The following is a 19,712-nucleotide window of genomic DNA, read 5'->3' as shown; positions in this document are numbered from 1 at the left end:
ATATACTCAAAATATATACATATTTTCCTTGGGTAGATGTCTGTTCATACCTCTTGATCATTTTTTAATTGAGTTTTTTGTTTTTCTTATCATTGAGCTTTTAAGTGTTCTTTGTATATTTGGATGCTCTTCCTTTATCAGACACGTGTTTTGCAAATATTTTCTCCATATCTGGGCTTGTCTTTTTATTCTAACAATAATTTTCACAGATGAAATTTTCTTTTAATTTTAATAAAGTTCTACTTATTATTGTTTTCTTGCATGGATTGTGCTTTTGGTGTTGTTTAAAAACTCAACTCTAATCCCAGGGTCCATAGATTTTATCCTATGCTATCATCTAGAAGTAGTATAGCTTTGCATTTTACATTTTAGGTCTACAATTTATTCTTTTTGAGCTAATTTTTGTGAAAAGTATAAGATGAGTATTTAAATTCTTTTTTTTTAATGGATATCCCATTTTTTCAGCACCATTTATTGAAATGCTATTTTTTCTCATTTGAATTGCATTTGCTCCTTTGTCAAAGATCACTTGACTATATTTGTGTAGGTATACTTCTGGGTCTCTATTCTGTTTCACTGATTTATTTGTTTATTCTTTTGTCAATCCCATGCTGTTTTGATACTGTAGCTTTGTGATGAGTCTTGAAATTGTGTAGTGATAATCCTTCAGTTTTGTTCCTCTTCAGTATTGTGTTGCTATTCTTGGCCTTTTGCCTTTCCATATAAACTTTAGATTCAGTGAGTTGGTATGATAAAATAGCTTGCTGGGATTTGGACTGGGACTGGATAGAATCTACATTAAAACATGGGAATAACTGTTATCTTAAAAATACTGAAGTTTACACTCCATGATCAAGGGATATATTTAGAATTTTTGTGATTTCTTTCATCAGAGTTTTGTAATTTTCCTGACATAGATTGTATATTTTTGTTAGATTTATACCTAAGTATTTTATTTCTTTTCTTGCTAATGTAAATGGTATTGTACTTGTAATTTCAAATAACAATTGTTAGTATATAAGAAAGTAATTGACTTTAGTATATTAACCCTGTGTCCTAAAATCTTGCTGTAGTTGTTTATTAGTTCCAGGAGTTTATTTTTGTCAATTCTTTTGGATATTCTACACAATCATATTATCTGTAAATACAGTTTTATTTCTTCCTTTACAATCTGTATATCTTTAACATCATTTTCTTTTCTTACTGCATTAATCAGGTCTTTTGTTACGATGTTGAATAGAAATGGTGAAAGGGGATATCCTTGTCTTATTCCTAATCTTAGGGGAAAAGCATACCATTAAGTATTATTATGTTAGTTGCCAGTTTTATATAGATTCTCTTTATCTAGTTGAAGAAGTTCCCATCTATTCCTGCTTTGCTGAGAGATTTTATCATTGTTGCATGCTGAACGTTGTCAAATGCTTTTTCTACTGTTGCCAAGTGGAGCTGCATTTTAGAAATTTGGGTGTATATTATTTGTATGAATATTTTATCTTAAATATTTGAGAAATACAAAGATGAATCCTATTATTTTTAGGATACTTTATGAGGTAACTAGTAAAATATTTTTATTAAATATAATAAAAACTAAAATAATGAATGTGTCTTTTATATACTGGATTTGCCTTATCATGATTATAGGATCATTTTTTAATTGTAAAATATGGACCATTTGTAACCTGCTATTTGAGGTAAAATAGACATATATCTGATATTTGATCAAGAGATGAGTGTTTGTTTTTGTTTTTTGTATGAGACCCTGATGGTTGGAAAATTTTTAATGCTGGAGTAAAATTAATCTCTCTAGGATAAACTCTATACAGAAAACATGTAATTGATAAAACACTTACTTTGGTCTTTTGATTGAGTTGTAATCCATACACAATAAAATGCACTGATTTTAATTGTATCATTTAATGACTTTTTAAAAATATACAACCACCAAAATCATAAGACAAGACAATTCTATCATCCAGAAATTTCACTTCTGACACTTTGTAGACAATATTCTCCTCCACATAGACCTCCAGGGAACCACTGATTTGCTTGCTGTCACTGTAGTTTTTCTTTTCTAGAATTATATGTAAATGCAATTATACCATATGTATTATTTTGTCTGTTGAGGAACTTTCCTCAACATAATTCTTTTGAGATTCACCCATATTTTATAAATAGAGAAAATACTTTTCTTTATAGATTAAATTCAACTTTGGGAAAGTGAAAGAAATTAAGCAGGAAGCCCAGAGGTAGTCAAGATTTGTCTATGCCTCAGTATCAATTTTCCTTATAAACTGGTCACTTTGGGTTTTTTTTGCTTTTTCTTTTTTTAAATTTTTATTGGAATATAGTTGATTTACAATGTTGTGTTAGTTTCATGTGTACAGCAAAGTGAGTCAGTTATACATATAAGTACATGCACTCTTTTTTTAGATTCTTTTCCCATTAGGTCATTAAAGAGTATTAAGTAGAGTTCCCTGTGTTTTACAGTAGGTCCTTATTAGTTATCTATTTTATATATACTGTAGTAGCGTGTATATATCAATCCCAATCTCGCAGTTTATCCCTTCCCCCCCTTACCCCTTAGTAACCATAAGTTTGTTTTCTGCATCTGTGACTCTACTTCTGTTTTGTAAATAAGTTCAATTGTACCCTTTTTTTTAGTTTCCACATATAAGCGATATCATATGATATTTGTCTTTCTGTGTCAGACATACTTCACTTCGTTGACTGCAGACGGGCACATTAAGTCAAGAACTGGAGTTGGTCAATTTGGAGCATATCAACTTACAATTAAGCAAGCAGACATTCAGATAATTCATTACAATACTTTTTGTTCCTTTAAAAATTTTGTCATTACTTATTCATTTTTATTGATCAAGTTTTACTGTTTTACTGATTGGGTCACTTCCCTTTGTCTTGACTTAAACCTTGGCTATCTTGCCAGCAAAATGTAAGATTATGATATGGAGTAAACAGAAAGCAGTCTCAGGAATGACACAGATGATGGAAATTCAGAGGTGCACTTTATCTTTCCCTTCAGTATAACTGGAGCTTTTCCACTTGGCTCTGTTAAAACATCAAGCTGGTATGATCTGGCACTGGGATGACTTATGAATTGTAAAACTATATAATGACAGGTATGTTTTTGAGATTGGAAAATAACTTCAGTTTATATGCTGGTGGTAATTATCTAGTAGAGAGGAAAAAAATAATGATGATGATGGTGCCATGTGCATGATTGGGTGCAGGGGTTTGAGAGCCAGAGCTGAGGTGCTGGTCTGTGATAGGAGCTTCCAAAGCATTTTATCCATGCTGATAGGCAGTGAACTCAAACACAAATGCAGATGGTGGGAAGCTGTGGTGGGAGGAGCTGATAGAAGTTCTTTCTGGCTACTTCTTCATGAGGACGTGCAGTTATTAATAATGACCTTGGCCTTGAGGGACTGAGGTAGGCTGGAGGATAGAGCATTACCATAGAGATGATTCTAATGCTGAGAGGCTTGGGGCATTGAAATCCCTGAGCACTGGATCAAGAACAATGCTACATGAGTCACTTCTTGCACATTTTAGCTCTTGACTCATTTGGGTCTTTACTGTCCTTTTTCACTGTTAATTTTACCTCAATTATACTTGCAGCATTGTGGAATCAATTAAATCCCAAAGAAAATTTTTCAGCTTTTTCAAATTTCCATTTTACAAGTGATAGAGTTAAGATTTGGAGAAGGTAGCACATGAACAGTAGCAGCCAGGAGTGTTTGTCTTCACATCTTAACACTTAAGTTAGGGTTGGTACAATGTTATATCTGTCTGCGGATCTGAAATCCCCATGTTACCTCGGGTGCTGATAGCAGCCACTGTAAAGTGCTTATGACTCGGACTTCTAACCTTGACATGAGTGGTGATGTATGATCAGGAAAGTCATTCTTCCTGTGGATCTCACATTGGCCCCATCTTTTTAAGGCAGTGATCATTTTGTATGTCTCGGAAGGATAAACTTTACGTGTCTTGTAAAATTTTGCTAATAAATTATGAGGAGAAAATATAAACTCTTCTGTGAGTAAAACTGAAGATATCCAGCCTTTTTACAATTGATTTATTTTCTCTGTTAGAAACCTTACCTTCTACTTAACTGCCACCGTTTAATTAAAGAGAGTCTGTAAGCTAGAATTAATTGATTTAACCGAAGTTTTAAAACACTGCTGTATTTATTTAATGGTTTTATCCACCACAAACTAGAGATTTAAAATATATCATTAAATGTAATGATCAATAATGTTAAAAGATGGACATTAAGCTTTATCTAATAATTTCAAGGCACTTTTATCTGAAATTTTATTTTTCGTAAGAATTCTATGGTACTAAGTTTCTTATAATGGTTTTAGTTTTATGTTTAAACTTAAAACAACAGTAGAATTTAGTTTTAACATTAACAACAGAGCTTTTAGATGTACAGTAGGCCTTGAAAAAGTGTTCCTTATGAAAGAATGTGGATGTCATCCGTAATAGATGATTTTGGGGAGAGAATATCTCATGGTTCCTTGTTTTCTTTCTCTTTTCCTTTTTCTTTCCTTTTTCTTTTTCTTTTTCTTTCTCTCCCCTCCCCACCTACAATGTCCACAACCCCTACCCTTCTCTGGATATTTTAGGGAAATGCTCAGTTCCTGCATTCTGCTGTGTGAAGTCTTAGCTGCTGGTATCACAGACAATTAATTGTTGTAGAACAAAAAGTGAGTGGTCCACACTAATAATTATCCTGCAAGCAACTGAACTACTATTTTAATGGTGCTGAAATATCACTTTCCTTAACAATTGAAGGAAATGACTCTGATGTCAGCTGAGGAACCACTATACTGTCCATAAAGGAAATACCTTTACATTTTGTTACAATACGTAAGATTTAGTTAGCTTGTGCGGAAGAATCAAAATCCCATACCCTTAGTCTGTGGTTAAAAAAAGGAAAACGAGTCTTTTCTGGCTGACTGGCTGTCTGAGACCAATTTTTGATTTGTTGGCAGTAAACCAGTGTAAGTAGCTTCATGTGAATGGGGGAAATATAGCATATTTTGGAACTGACTTCCACATATCCGGCCAACTGAGCTATTTTTGATAAGATATCATGAGTGGGAAAGGGAATCAATCAATCAACAGCTCTCTTTCTTTTTCCAAAAGCAGTTAAAAGTGAGAATTATTTGTAAACATTATTCTCGTTTCCAAATCTTCTACCCACAACAGAACGATACAGATTTACATCCCGAGAAATTAGCATAGCATATTAAGAACTCAGCCTCTAGAATTTAAACCCCCTTGTTTGGAATCCTGATTCCACCTTCTATCAGAAGGATGATGCTCATCAATTTACCCACACCCTCTGTTCTCCTGTTTCCTTATTTGTAACAGTTAAAGAACAATATGATCGCTAATATTGAGGGTTGTTTTAAGGATCTGAAGGGATAATATGTGTACTTCGAAGAGTCCTTAACACATCGTAAGTGATTTTTTAAATGTGAGCTATTATTATTTTCCCAAGAGCATTTGCCTCCACGAGCCCAGAGCAAGTATTATTGCACGTACAAGAAGCGTAAGCTGATAAAAAGCAAACTTCCGGTTCTCGTATAATAGAGAAGCACAAATTTAACTTGCACCACAAATCGGTTGTCTGAAAATTGGGAGCTACTCTATTTTATCTCTGTCTCATCTGGTTTTTCATCTGAGCTGACACTGACAGATTAGAAAAAAAAACAAAATAAATAAATATACAAGTTGAAGTTAGTCTTACATGATTTTTTAAAATTTTTATTGAAAGACAGTTGATTTACAATGCTGTATTAATTTCAGGAGTGCAGCAAAGTAATTCAGTTTTATATGTGTGTGTGTGTGTGTGTGTGTGTGTGTATATATATATATATATATACACACATATTCTTTTTGAGTTTCTTTTCCATTTTAGGTTATTACAAGATACTGAGCAGAGTTCCCTTTGCTATACAGTAGGTCCTTGTTGGTTATCTATTTTATATATAGTAGTGCGTGTATGTCAATCCCAAACTCCTAATTAATCCCTCCCCCTCCTTCCCCCTTTGGTAACCATAAGTTTGTTGTCTATGTCTGTGAGTCTGTTCTCTGTTTTGTAAATAAATTCCCTTGTATAATTTTTTAGATTCCACATATAAGCGATATCATACGATACTTGTCTTTCATATGATTTTTTAAGTGTAATCTTTAGGTAAGCATCAATTGCTATGGAAAAAAGAATAAGTCCTCCAGCTCTGCCCTCCACACACACACCCAAAATAGATTCAATGTCTGTGGCCAGACCTGACCCTGACTTTGTTCTAGTCCTTATGTATGGCCTGCTGGCATCTGCTTGCCTCTAGAACTGTATCCCTCGGTCCCCTGAGCATGGCTTGGCCCCCTGGTCTGAAGGGTGAGCTGCTGTAATAATTTTGTCTCCACCTGGAAGTATCCACTTGGGCAATGGCCACATCCTCCATCTTCCAATCATCCAGCACCCTCACCTCCAACCTCTGCCATGGGTCACCCTTGCCCATTAATCCTAACACTCTAAACTCAGGGAAACTTCAGCAAAGATAATCTGCAGGTCCCCCTTCTACTGGCCACATCACTTTGTTTTACGGCAGCTCCCCATGTTGGTGGTGAGATTGCATGCCCATTCCTCAATGTGAATCGCTTATCCAATACTCTCCTCCCTTTCCTCCAAACCTCTGACTGTTTAGGGGCAGACGGTATTGGGAGACACCCCTCTGATATCCTATTCCCTCAAAACCAAAGGGACATGGAAAGAGGCTGGTTCTTCCTCTCCTTTCCTCCCCTGTGTCCACTCCCTCTCAAAAACCTGACCTGCCTATCACGGGTCAGACTTTTTCTGATGGAGAATATGTGTGATTTTGCTTTTGTTTTGAGCATTAAGGCTTCAGCCAATGAGTCTGTGTGGGGATTGTTCACCATAATTCAAAGCAAGTAAGTGTACATGTCACAATGTATAGACAAATATTTTGCAAGACTATTTTATCTCACTAACTTGGAAGAAGTCCATATTAAGTAGTTAATAGATATATCTATAAAATAATGTTTTAGTGATATATCGCTATGTGATTTGGGGCATGCAATTCTCAGAGAAACTCAAAGAACTGAGAAATATTGCCAGAACAGATCCTTTTTTTTTTCTGTTTCAATCTATGTGCCAAATAGCTTCATGCATATGTTTTAAAATTAAACAAATCAGAAATGAACATACAAAGAAATAGAATAATGCTAAATTTAGTCTGACTTTAGAAATAAATAAATTAAAATAAGAAATGGATATTGAATTGATTTTTAAAAGCTCCATCTACCTCAGTTAATAATGCATATCAATAACTCATTGTTGTGTTTAATAATTACATTTCAAAGCTTGAAATATATTATGTTGTGTTATCAATTGTTTACAAATTTATAATATTAACCAAATCAAGAAGAAAATAAAAAACAAATCCTGACATTGATGCCTTTAATAAAATGTATTTAGGCAAGTTACTTAACCATTTAGTACCTCAGTTCCCTTCTATCTAAGATGTGGGTAACAATACACTGTAAGTCACAGAGTACAGATATGTAATGAGTTAATGTATGTATTATACATATACTGGGACACAGCATGTGCTAATTTAAAATATTAAACCATATTACCATTACTGTAATTATATTACTATTATTAACATAGTTGGTAAAATGTTAGTTTTATATTGCTCTTATAACCAATTATCAGTTTGTTAGTGGTTTAACACAACATTAATTTGTTATCAACAGTTCTGCAGTTCAGAATTTTAATACAAATCTGAACAGATTAAAATCAAGTGTTGACAGGGCTTCTTTCCATTCTGGAGGCTCTAAGGGAGAATCCAATTCCTATGCTTATTTATTTTGTTGACATAATTTAATTCCCTATCATTGTAGGACTGATGTCCTTGCTTTCTTGCTGGATGTCAGCTGAGGGTCATTCCAGCTTCTAGAGACCATTAAATTCCTTGGTTTATAACCTGCTTTCTCCATCTGCAAGGCCAGCAATAGCAGTTGAATCTCACTCACACTTTGAATCTCTCTCCCTTTTTATTTTTCCTTCTATTGCATGTCTCTCTCACCCAAGCTTCTGCCTTTGTCTTTCACCTTTAAGAGCTTTCTGATTGGATTGGACCCACTTAGATATCCCAGAATGCACTCCCATTTCATGCTTATCGTTAATCACTTCTATTCTTTTTACCATGCAAGGTAGCATATTCATGATTCCAGGAATTAGGGAGTGATATCTTTAAGGGTCTATTATTTTGCCTACCATATAGAAGATCTAAGTATTTTCATTTGTGTATTGATGTGGCAATAATTGAGAGTTGGTACCAAAACATTAAGGTTTATTATTCATGTCATGATGTGGATCTGTGTATTCTCATTAAAGGCTTGTATTGTTTTCATAAAGACCTGAGTAAGAATACACCACTCCAATAATTGTTACATAAGGTCCCTTTCTGTATTTAGTCTAAGACTTTGTCAGAAGTAAGACATAATTAATATATAAACATTTTAAATATATTGCAAAATTGAAGACAACTCAAAATATCAAAATAATAGCAAGATAAACTTAACTATAGAACCCAATTTATCATTAAATTCTGTTTATGAGGAATAGTTAATGGATGGGAAATGCTTATCATATATTAAATTTGACAGGATCAAGATACCAAATTATTCAGTTATGTGCCCATTTTGTTAACTCAAATACATACAAAGAAAAAGATACAAATAACTTTCACCTACATTGGAACTATGATTGGATTTCCTTTTAATTTTTTAATACTTTTCAGCATTAGTCATAGTTTCTATAACTAGCTTAAAATTTTTAAACAAAGATTGTTTCCTTTTACATGAGCTGAAAAAAATGCTGCCTCTTTGGCTTTAACATTTTCCCAAGGAATTATCACATGAGAAAACATCTCTATGTCTCTTCGATGGTGAAGTGTAAGAAGTATGGTTTAATTCCAGAAAAGTTTGATTAGGTTCATGTGTAAATAGTACCAATTCCCATTAACCAGTATGACATTTACCAAGACATTCTTGTCATCCAGTAGAAGTTCCTACCTTGAGGTCACAATCGAAGATTTTGCTATTAAAACTATTTATGTCTAACACATTATGGGCTACAGTGTCATTCATACACAGTATTTGTTTTCAGTAATATCAGTATTGTTTCTACTTCATGTAAACTAGTCCTGCATCTTAGAGAAGTTCAGTGGATATATTTTCAAAATTATGTGAGTTTGAAGAGTCAGATCAAGAATTCAAAGAGTTGCTTTTCCCAGGGTCATGGAATTGACTTCACAATGACCATAAATGAAGAGAAGTTCACATACAAGAGAAACCTTGAAGGAGAAAAAAAAAGAATATATAGTAGGGAGAATAAAACAAGAGAGAGAGGGAATACTGAAAATGGCTCTAAGATTTCTAGTCTAAGAGATTCAAAGGATGAAGAAGAGGCTGTGCAGAAAAGATGGTGTGAAAACTTTGAATTGCTGTTTACCTTGTGATACTCAGATAGTGTGGCTGTCTAGGTAAATAGGATAGTAAAGAACAAAGCAGTGCCCAAACTGATGAAAAAGATTGGGAACAAAAAACAGCCATAGGGAACCCTGTGATTAGATGCACCCAAGGCTAGATGGGTGTGAACAGCAGAGAAGTCCTGAGCATTGGAGAATCAAGAGCAGCAAAGGCAGAGTCAGCAAAAACATGTCTTTTCGGAGTTAGAACAGTCAGAAAATAAATCCATGAGTGAGAGTGCAAACACTGATTAATTTATCAAATATATGCTACTCTATCTTGAAACTTAATTCAATACCTTCCTTAGCCACCTTATCAAGAAGAAAATATTCATTACTAGAACACAGTTTTTTATGGCATAGATAAGGAGAGAAAATAAAAGAGAATACTTCCCTTTGAAATGTGTGGTTTGTTACCATATATAATGTGATAAAGAACATAAAATAGGCTGTTAAATCATTCCATTCTCTCCAGCGTGAAGCCATTAGCCTTAATTGTCGCACAATTAGGTTCAGTTTTTTTTAATATCACCAGTTGATTTTTTTCCATCCCATTGATATATTTGACATAATACATCTTAGACCCTACTCACTGGTGATTTAATGTCTATCACTCAAGTTAAAATAATTTTGTTTCAAATGCAAGAGGCTTTGGTTAGCCTGACCCTATATTGGTGTTAAAGTTAATAGCAAATAATATCTTTTCCTATAATCTGTCACAAAAATAAGTATGGCCCATGTAGGAGCTGGCTTGATAAGTGTTCTCTGGTCCACATTCTCTTCATTAATTTATAGCCCCAATTTTCAAGAAACTGTTCAAGATTTTGAGCATTTTTAAATATTTTATTAGGAAAATTTCAAGTGCACAGGAAAGTTACAATAGTTTTGTAATGATCACTGATATACTCACCATATACATTCTACAAATAACATTCTACTGTATTTGTTTTTTTCCATATATCTCTATGTATCATTCTGTCAATCCATCAATTATCCTAATTTTTCAATGGATTACACAATAAATAGCAGAAAAAATCGTTTCCCATTAAAAACTTATATGCCTATTATTAACTAGAATTCAATATTTATTAGGATTTTTTGTCTTTATGTAAAATTTACATAAAATGAAATGCATACATCTTGAGTGTACAGTCATTGTATTTTGACAAATGCATACAAATGCATAGAAAATTTTCAATATGAGATGAAAAGGAAAATCAGAATGTAGAAAAAACAGAATGTTGAAAAAATAAAAAAGAAACAGAACAGCCAAGAATGATGAGACAATTTCAAAATGTATGATATATGCATTACACTAGAAGAGAGAGAGAATGGAGTAGAAGAAATATTTGGATTAATAATAGTTGAGAAATTCCCAAAATTAATGACAGGCACCAAACCATGAATCCAGGAAGCTCAGAGAATGGTAAGTGAAGTATGGGGTGAAGCCACGTAAGCATGTCATATTCGAATTGCAGAACACCAGAGATGGAAAAAAAAAAAGCTTGAGATAATTCAAAGGAGGAAGAGGAGAAAACACCATACTTATAGATCAGTGAGCATAAGAAATCCAGTGGATTTCCTGTCAGAAACCATGCACTCAAAATAAATTGACTAAAAGATTAGATTTTTAGGTTTTCTCATCTCACGCACACACACACACACACAGAAATGGTAACTATGGTGAGGCTATGGATATGTTAATTAGCTTGACTACGGTAATTATTTCTATATATATATCACATTGCTCACTTTAAATATATACCATTTTTATTTAAAAAACTAAAAACTCATAGAAAGTGTTTTAAAAGAAAGTATAGTGAAATATTTAAAGTGTTAAAAAAAAAACCTAGAATTTATACCCAGTGAAATTATGTTTCAAAAGTGAAGAAGAAATAGTTTTTCAAATGAACAAAAATTGAAGGAACCCCATCTCCAGCAGACCTGCAAGAAATGTTTAAAAAAAAATCTTCAAGAAAAAGTAATATGATACAGTTAGAACCTGACTGAGACTGCCTTCAATTTCCCCTCAACTTGACTAAATTTAGATAGGTATCTATCTGAGGATAGGCTCCTGGCTTACCGTTTCTTAGAAAAGTTACTTTAGAAAACTTGCAATTGTAAATTCTTCCTCTGACCCTTTAAGCTATAAAATTTCTGCAAAGGAGGAACATCTTTCTTGAAGACCTGGGAGTAGGACCCCCTTTGAAATGCAGCCACGAAGAAAGATGGCACCCCTGTCGCCCAGTCTCAGTGGGTGGGTAGGAGACTGAGAAGCAGCAGTCAGCACACACAGACGCCTAATCACACTGTCCAAACACCCTTCCCAACGTCCCCCCTAGCTCACCCCAACATTTAAAAACCCTCCCTATTGTTTTAGCTGAGTTGGTCACTACCTCTCTCCCCTATTGCATTAGTCTTAACTAAATTCTTCCTTGCTGTTTTTTTTTTTTTGTGTGTGTTTTCTTTTCTTGCTCTTTTTAACAAATGTCCAATTGCAACTTTTCTTTTAAAAAACTCAGATCCATGTGATGGAAGACGGTGTAGAAGGACTAAATTAATGTGAAATAAAACCTTGATTTTTTAATTTACTCTTAACTAATTTAAAAATAACTGTTGTCTATTTAAAGTGATACAAGTCAAAAATATTGGATAATTATTGCATACAAATAAGTGAAAAGAATGGCAACAATATTATAAGGGGTAAATAGGAGGAACTGGGATTGTTCTAAGGTACTGTATTGCACATGAGGCAACTACAGTTATTTGAAGATGGATTTCTATTAGATAAAAATGTATATTGGAAATTCCAGAGCAACCACAAAAATATTAAAATAAAAAAGTATGCTTTAACATGCTAAGAAAGAAGATAAAATGGAATTATATAAAATGCTCAGGTGAAACCAGAGAGGACAGAAAAAGATGAAGAATAAAAGGAAACAAAGAACAAATGGAATGAATAGAAAACATTTACAAACATGGTATGTTAATCCAACTAAATCGATAATCATTTTAAAGGAAAATAGTCTAAAGGCACCAATTAAAAGAAAGAGATTGTCAGAGTAGATTAAAACAAGCAAAAGTCCAAATATATGGTGTCTACAAGAAACCCCCAGTGTAGGGGAAGCTCATGTATGGCAGGTGGAATTGGGTTAGCTAGGTTTTGTGGTCTCCCTATGGATTGACAGAGTACCACATGCATGGATTAAATAAGAAACATTTATTTTCTCACAATTCTGGAAGGTAGAATTCTGAGATCAAGGTGTTAGCAGGGTTTATTTCTCCTGAGGCCTCTCTCCTAAGGTGGTCATGGTTGTCCTCTCCTCCCAGTGTCTTCACATTGTCTTCCTTCTGTATGAATATGTGTCCTAATTTCCTCTTTTTATAAAGACCATAGCCATATCGGTTTACGGCTCACATTAACAACTTCATTTTAACTTAATTATCTTTTTAAAGAACTTATCTCCAAATATAGTGACTTTCTGAGGCACTGGGGGTTAGAACTTCAGCATATGAATTTTGCAGGGGCACAGTTCAGCCATAACATTTGGCTGATCTGAATAATTGTATGGGCTGCCTGGGATAGGGTCTATCTCTAGCTGTCTGGTACCTGGTCCCGCAGCAGTTAGGGCAGGCGCCTAATGGCCTGCATATGAGAACCCATTTAATGGCTATTGCTGGAGTGTGGGTTTAATCAGCTGCTCAAGAAGAGGAACTTGATGGTCCTCTGATCAGGGCCTCAAAGTTAGTTCAAGAATTTTTTTTTTTTTTTTTAAAAAGCTATATTACAATATTGTACTATTTTGGGCAAAATATAGAAATCTTTGGAACATACACAGTTATTCATCCTCCATTTCTTTTTTACCACCCTAATCACCACCCTAATCTCCCTATGCGTGTGTATTACGTTTGAATGCATTGTTTAATTTTTTTCATTTTGAAATAATTTAAGACTCACTTAAAAGTCACAGAAATAGAGGAGAAAATTCTCAGGTTCCCTTTACCCAGCTTCACCAGATGGTAATATCTTACACAACCACAGTACAATTATGAAATCCAGGAAATTGACATTGGCTGATTTTTTACCTGTCCTCATTGATGTGTGCATGTGTGTAATTCTATAATATTTTATATCAGGGACAGATTCTTGCAGCTACCAGCACAATCAGGATAGACAATATTACATCAGCCCAAAGAACTCCTTTGTGTTAACCCATTACAGTCACATCATCTCTCCATGTTTAAACCCTGGCAACACTATTTATCTTTTCAGGAGTGTTATACAAGTGGAACCATCTACTGTATAACTTGTAGAGATGGACTCTTCTCATTCAGCATAGTGTCTTTGAAAGTCATCCAAATTATTGTGTGCATCAATCAATTACTCCTTTGTATTGCTGAATAGTGGTATACTATTGTATAAATGAATCACAGTTCCTTTGTTCTTTCATCCTTGAAGGATATTAAGAAGTTGCTAGTTTAGGGCTATCACAAATAAAGCTGATATGAACATATGTATTCGGGTTTTTCTCTGACTATAAGTTTTCATTTCTCTAGGGTAAATATGCTGAAGTGAGATTGCTGGGATGTATGATAACTCTATGTTTAGTTTTATAAGAAGCCATCTTCTTCAGACTGACTACACATTTATATTTCCACCAGCAATGTGTGAGAGATTTCATCACTTCACAGCCTCGCTTGTACTTGGTAGAGTAACTTTATTATTTATTTATGTTACCCATTCTGGTAGGTGTGTGGTGATACCTAATTTTTGCTTCAATTTCATTCCCCTAATGACTAACAGTTTTGAATAACTTTTCATATACTAATTTGCCCACCAACATATCCTCTCTGGTTATGTGTATTCAATTTCTAATTGGATTATTTGTTTTCTTAGAGAACAATTTTAATATTCTGAATACAAATCCTTTGCTGAATATGTGATTGGTCAATATTTTCTCCCATTATGGGGCTTAATAGTGTCTTTTTCCTAGGTAGTCTAATTTATCAATGTTTTTCTTTTATGGATTTACAAACTTAATCATAGGTCACATAGATTTTTCTCTTACAGTTTCTTCTAAAACTATTAAAGTTCTAGATTGAAAATTAATACTAGGGCTTCCCTGGTGGCGCAGTGGTTGAGAGTCTGCCTGCCGATGCAGGGGACATAGGTTCGTGCCCTGGTCCGGGAAGATCCCACATGCTGCAGAGCAGCTGGGCCCGTGAGCCATGGCTGCTGGGCCTGTGCGTCTGGAGCCTGTGCTCCGCAACAGTGAGAGGTCTGCATACCACAAAAAAAAAAAAAAAAAAAATTAATACTAATAACCAATTTCCAGTGACTTTTGTGTAAGACATGAGGCTTATGTCATGAATTATTATTTAGCCTATGCATGAGCAATTGTGTCAACCATACATTTGAAAAAAGACCACATTTTTCTTTATATCTATTTTAAAATTCAGTTGTGCATACTATTGGGGATTTGTTTCTCATTCCATTGATCCATGTGCCTCCGTATCCCTATGCAAAATCACACCTTTTTTTTACCACAGTAGCATATACTGTTGTGATCCCCCCAAATTTTTTCTTTCTGTTTAAAATTATTTCAATTGTTCTAGTTATTTTTCCTTTTCATATGAATTTAGAATTAACTCTATGTACAAAAATTCGTCTGGGATTTAACAGGAAATGAGTTAAACTAAGCATTCCCTTGTATTCCATATATTCAGGTCTTCTGATTTCTTTCATCAACATTTTATAGTTTTCAACATGTAAGATCTTGTACATGTTTTGTTAGATTTATTTGAAACAATTGTAAATCATATTGTTCTTAGTTTTAAAATGTTCAATGAAAACATATAGATGGAGTGATTTTTTTGTATGTTGATCTTCCATCTTACAACCTTACAAAAATCACTTATTTGTTCTAGAAGATTCTGTAGATACCTTAGTATGTTCTACACAAACAGTACTGTTGTATGCATTTAGGGACAGTTTTAGCCCTTTCTCTCCAATATGTATGCATTTTATTTTCTTATCCTGCCTTATCTCACTGACCTTCTTGAAAAGGAATGATGAGAATGGGCATCCTTGCCTTTTTCTCAGTGTTGGAAGGATGACACTCAGCACTTCACTGTTAACTATGATGTTAAGTGTGGGGTCTTTTGTAGATGCCCTTTTAATCAAGTTAAAGAAGTTCCCTTCAAATACTTGTTTATTCAGAGTGTTAAAGTGCATATTAGATTTTGTCAAATGCATTTTCTCCATAAATTCATACAATGTTTTTTCTTCTTTTAACTGCTAATATGGTGGATTATACTGATTGATCTCTGAATATTGAACTAGCTTTCCATTCCTGGAATAAACTCCACTTTTTATTTTCATCTCCAAATCTCTTTCAGATGTATTAATAATATTTCCCTTTTAATAATCCTCTCAAATGAAAAAAGGAATAATTTCCTTAATTAATTCAGGTTTTTGGCTAATTTTTAAAATGTGAATTAAGTTGCTAATCTTGCCTGAAATAAAGTTTAGATCCTTATCCCCTTATCAATATTTCACAGGCAATTATTTCTGGTAATTTAATCTCTTAGGGTTTCATTAAGATATAACATTTATTGCTTAAAAGCATTCAATAACACATCTGATGCTGGCTTAAAACCATTCTTTTACTTTCTCTGCCATGTAACATGTATAACATAGACGTCTTTAAACCAATGTATGATATGCTTTCATTTTCTTCTCAACATACTAGTCATTATAGTTCATTCAAAATAAAAGAACTGTTTGATGCTCCAAACTGAATGCTGCCATCAAAACCAATATACATAAATAATAAACCTTGGCATATATGCATCTTATAATCATTAAAATAATCTATGCACAAGATTTCATTAAGGCATAAATAAAATTTTTAAATAAGCACATATGAATACAGTTACTTTGATGAGTATGCTGAAATAAATTGTCTTTGTGAAATTCTAAACAACATAAATAAAATATTAATTTCAATTGACTGTATAATAACCTGTTATATAGGAAAAATGAATTCAAGCTATCATTTGCACATTAAGGATTTCTTCTACAGTCCTGATAGGGAAACATATTTAACTTTATGGATTTAATTTGAAATTATTTGTTTACTGTTGAATTTCATCATTTTTCCCATATACAATATATTTTTTATGTTTTTTACTTATAATTATTAGTATTAGTATAAGAATTAGTATTTAAACAATAATTATTTTGTTATTACTATTATTATCATTATAAGTAATAATGTCTTTTTTTCTCTTTACTTTTTGACAAGGTCAATCCTTTAAATAATCAATATCCCTCTTTTTGTAAATATGAATTAAGGGCTCAGTAAATTTTGCTGAATATTTGGTGTTATGAAAATCAACTAAGATAGATATATAGTAGTCAGATTTAGTTAATGTGACAGAAACAAAAAAAACTTTCCATCAATTATGATTTATGAAAACTGTAATATATCAGTGATTTTCAAAGTATGGAAGAAACTGAAACAAGAGGAAAAGTCCTCTAAGGAAATTATTAGAATCAGTCAGGAAATGTTTAACACATCTCTTATGACCCATACATGATTATATTCCACACCCCATAACAGCAGTAATAAGAATCATAATAAACATAACACAAGTGTAAAACAAAGCACATCTAGCCATTTTATCTCATAATGGATCACTGTTACTGATTATGCTCATTGTCAGATTAGAAAAATTGTTTCACTAGAAGAAAAATTCTGTAAAGCTTTTAGTAACTGGTTATTAGTTATATTTTTCTTTATCAGAGTTTCCTCATCTATAAAATAAAGACTAAAATAAATAGCTGTAAGGGCTCTTCCAAGATTAATAATATTTTACTGTACTACTTTTTTTTTATTTCCTGATTCATCACATACAGCTTAAAAGTTAACAAGAAATGTTAAAAATCCTTTACGAAACTTTTAATAAAGTGATTATTAAGTGTGATCAGCATAAAATATTTATTCTTTTCATTATTTCAGCAACACAGGTGGTACCTAGAAAGATGTGTTTCTGGAATTGGATGAATTGTTAGTATATAGCAAAAAAAAACCTTACAGTTGGTTGTGATGGTTAATTTTACATGTCAACAGGGCTAAGCCATGATACCCAGATATTTGGTCAAATAACATTCCAGATGTCTCTATGAAATATTTTAGATGAAATTAACATTTAAATCAATGGAGTTTGAACAAAGCAGATTAACCCCATAATGTGGGTGGGCCTCATCAAATCAGTTGACGGCCTTAAGAGGAAAAGACTGAAATCCCCAGAGGAAGAAGGGATTATGCCTCCAGACAGTCATTGGATGCAAGCTGAAACATCAACTCTTCCCTGGATTTCTAGGAGCGGGTGATATCCCCTGGTTTGCATAGCATGCAATTAACATGATTCTCAAACACTGATGTGGGATGAAGTATAGGTAGAAGAGGGTGTGCCAGTTTATGCAGTATCTCCATAAAGGCAGTGCTAACTATGAGGAAAGTTATATTGGTTTGTTGCTGCTTACTTCCTTTGAGGTACTAATGGAAGAAAGTAACTGTGTTGGTCAAACAACTATAAACTCAGGGCATGTTATGACAGCCAGAAAACCTCTGTATTACTTTCCTAAGTAATACTTTCTTAAGTGCCACAAACTAAATGGCTTAAAACAATAGAAGTTAATTCTCTCATTGTTCTAGATGTTTTAAGTCTGAAATCAACATCTCGGCAAGGCCATACTCCCTTTGAAAACTCAAGAAAGATCTTGCATTGCATTTTCCTAGATTCGCTGGTTTTCTCTTCATATAAGGATACAAGTCATTGAATTAGGATCCACTTTAATCCAATATGATTTCATCTTAACTAATTATACTTTCAAAGACCCTATTTCCAAATTAGGTCACATTCTGAGGTCCCAAGTGGACATGAACTTTGGCAAGACACTATTCAACCCAGTATAGTTATTATGAACAGTATTGAAAGAACCCTATTTCTTATATCTAGGAGAGTGACTATGGTGGAAATTAATTTCAAGAGTGCATTTTGAGGAAAATAAATTACAAAGAAAGTTGAATTCACACCCCTGGCAAGTCTCTTTGTGGTAGACAGAATTCTGAGATGACACCCAAGATTTCCATTCCTGGTAGGCATACACATTCTTCCAGGTATTCAATCAAACACTAACTTAGGTACTGCTATAAAACATCTTACAGATGTTTTTAATGTTCTAAGCAAGTTGAGCTTAAAAAAGAGATTATTCTTAGTAAGCCTGGCCTAATCAGGTGATCCCTCAATGAGACAATTCTTCCCAGTAAAAGATATTTAAAGCAAGAGAAGTATTCAACACAAGGGAGGTTAGCCATTGCTGTCCTTGAAGATAAAAGGTCCACATTCTTCAAGAAATGTGACAAGCCTCTTTGAGCTAAGCTCTGCTACCAGCTGCCATCCAGCAAGGAATCAATACCTCAAGCCACAATGTCAAGGAACTGAATTCTGTCACAACCACATGTGCCTGAAAGAGGAAATTTATCTTCAGATGATAGCACAGCCTAGTTGACACCTTGATTTTAACATTGTGAAAACCTGAGCAGAGAATGCAGTTAGGCCTGCCCAGATTTCTGACCTATAGAGTTAATAAATGGGTGTTGTTTTCAGTTCATAAATTTGTGGTATCTTGTTTGCAGCAGTAGAAAAATAATACTCTCCTTCACTAAAATTCTGGTTTTGATGAGGAATTAGTAAGACCTAAAGCCCTGGATATGCTTGAAACCTCAGAGCCCCTAACTTTTGAAACATCCCATCCACTTTGCTGGTAGATATCAGGCCCCTGCTTCTCTGAAGACCACAAAAAGTCCTATTCTCAAGTGAATGGTCTGAAATATGACAGACCATGATATTCCTAAGAATGAGATAGATGGGCAGACAACAAGGATGTTGATTGACCCATATTACCCAAAATGATCAAGATCAGAGAGCTGAAGTCTTATGAGTCACATTCACTGAAAAATTGCAATTCTTTACATTATTCGGAAGTTGCTATTCTTATAAAGCATTGAAAGAGTCTTTTAAAAGCTTAGTTAAGGAATCAGCTTTGGGGAATATTCT

This window comes from Phocoena phocoena, chromosome 3 (assembly GCF_963924675.1).
Source record: "Phocoena phocoena chromosome 3, mPhoPho1.1, whole genome shotgun sequence".
NCBI lineage: Eukaryota > Metazoa > Chordata > Mammalia > Artiodactyla > Phocoenidae > Phocoena > Phocoena phocoena.
Note: the sequence above shows the minus strand (reverse complement) of the source record.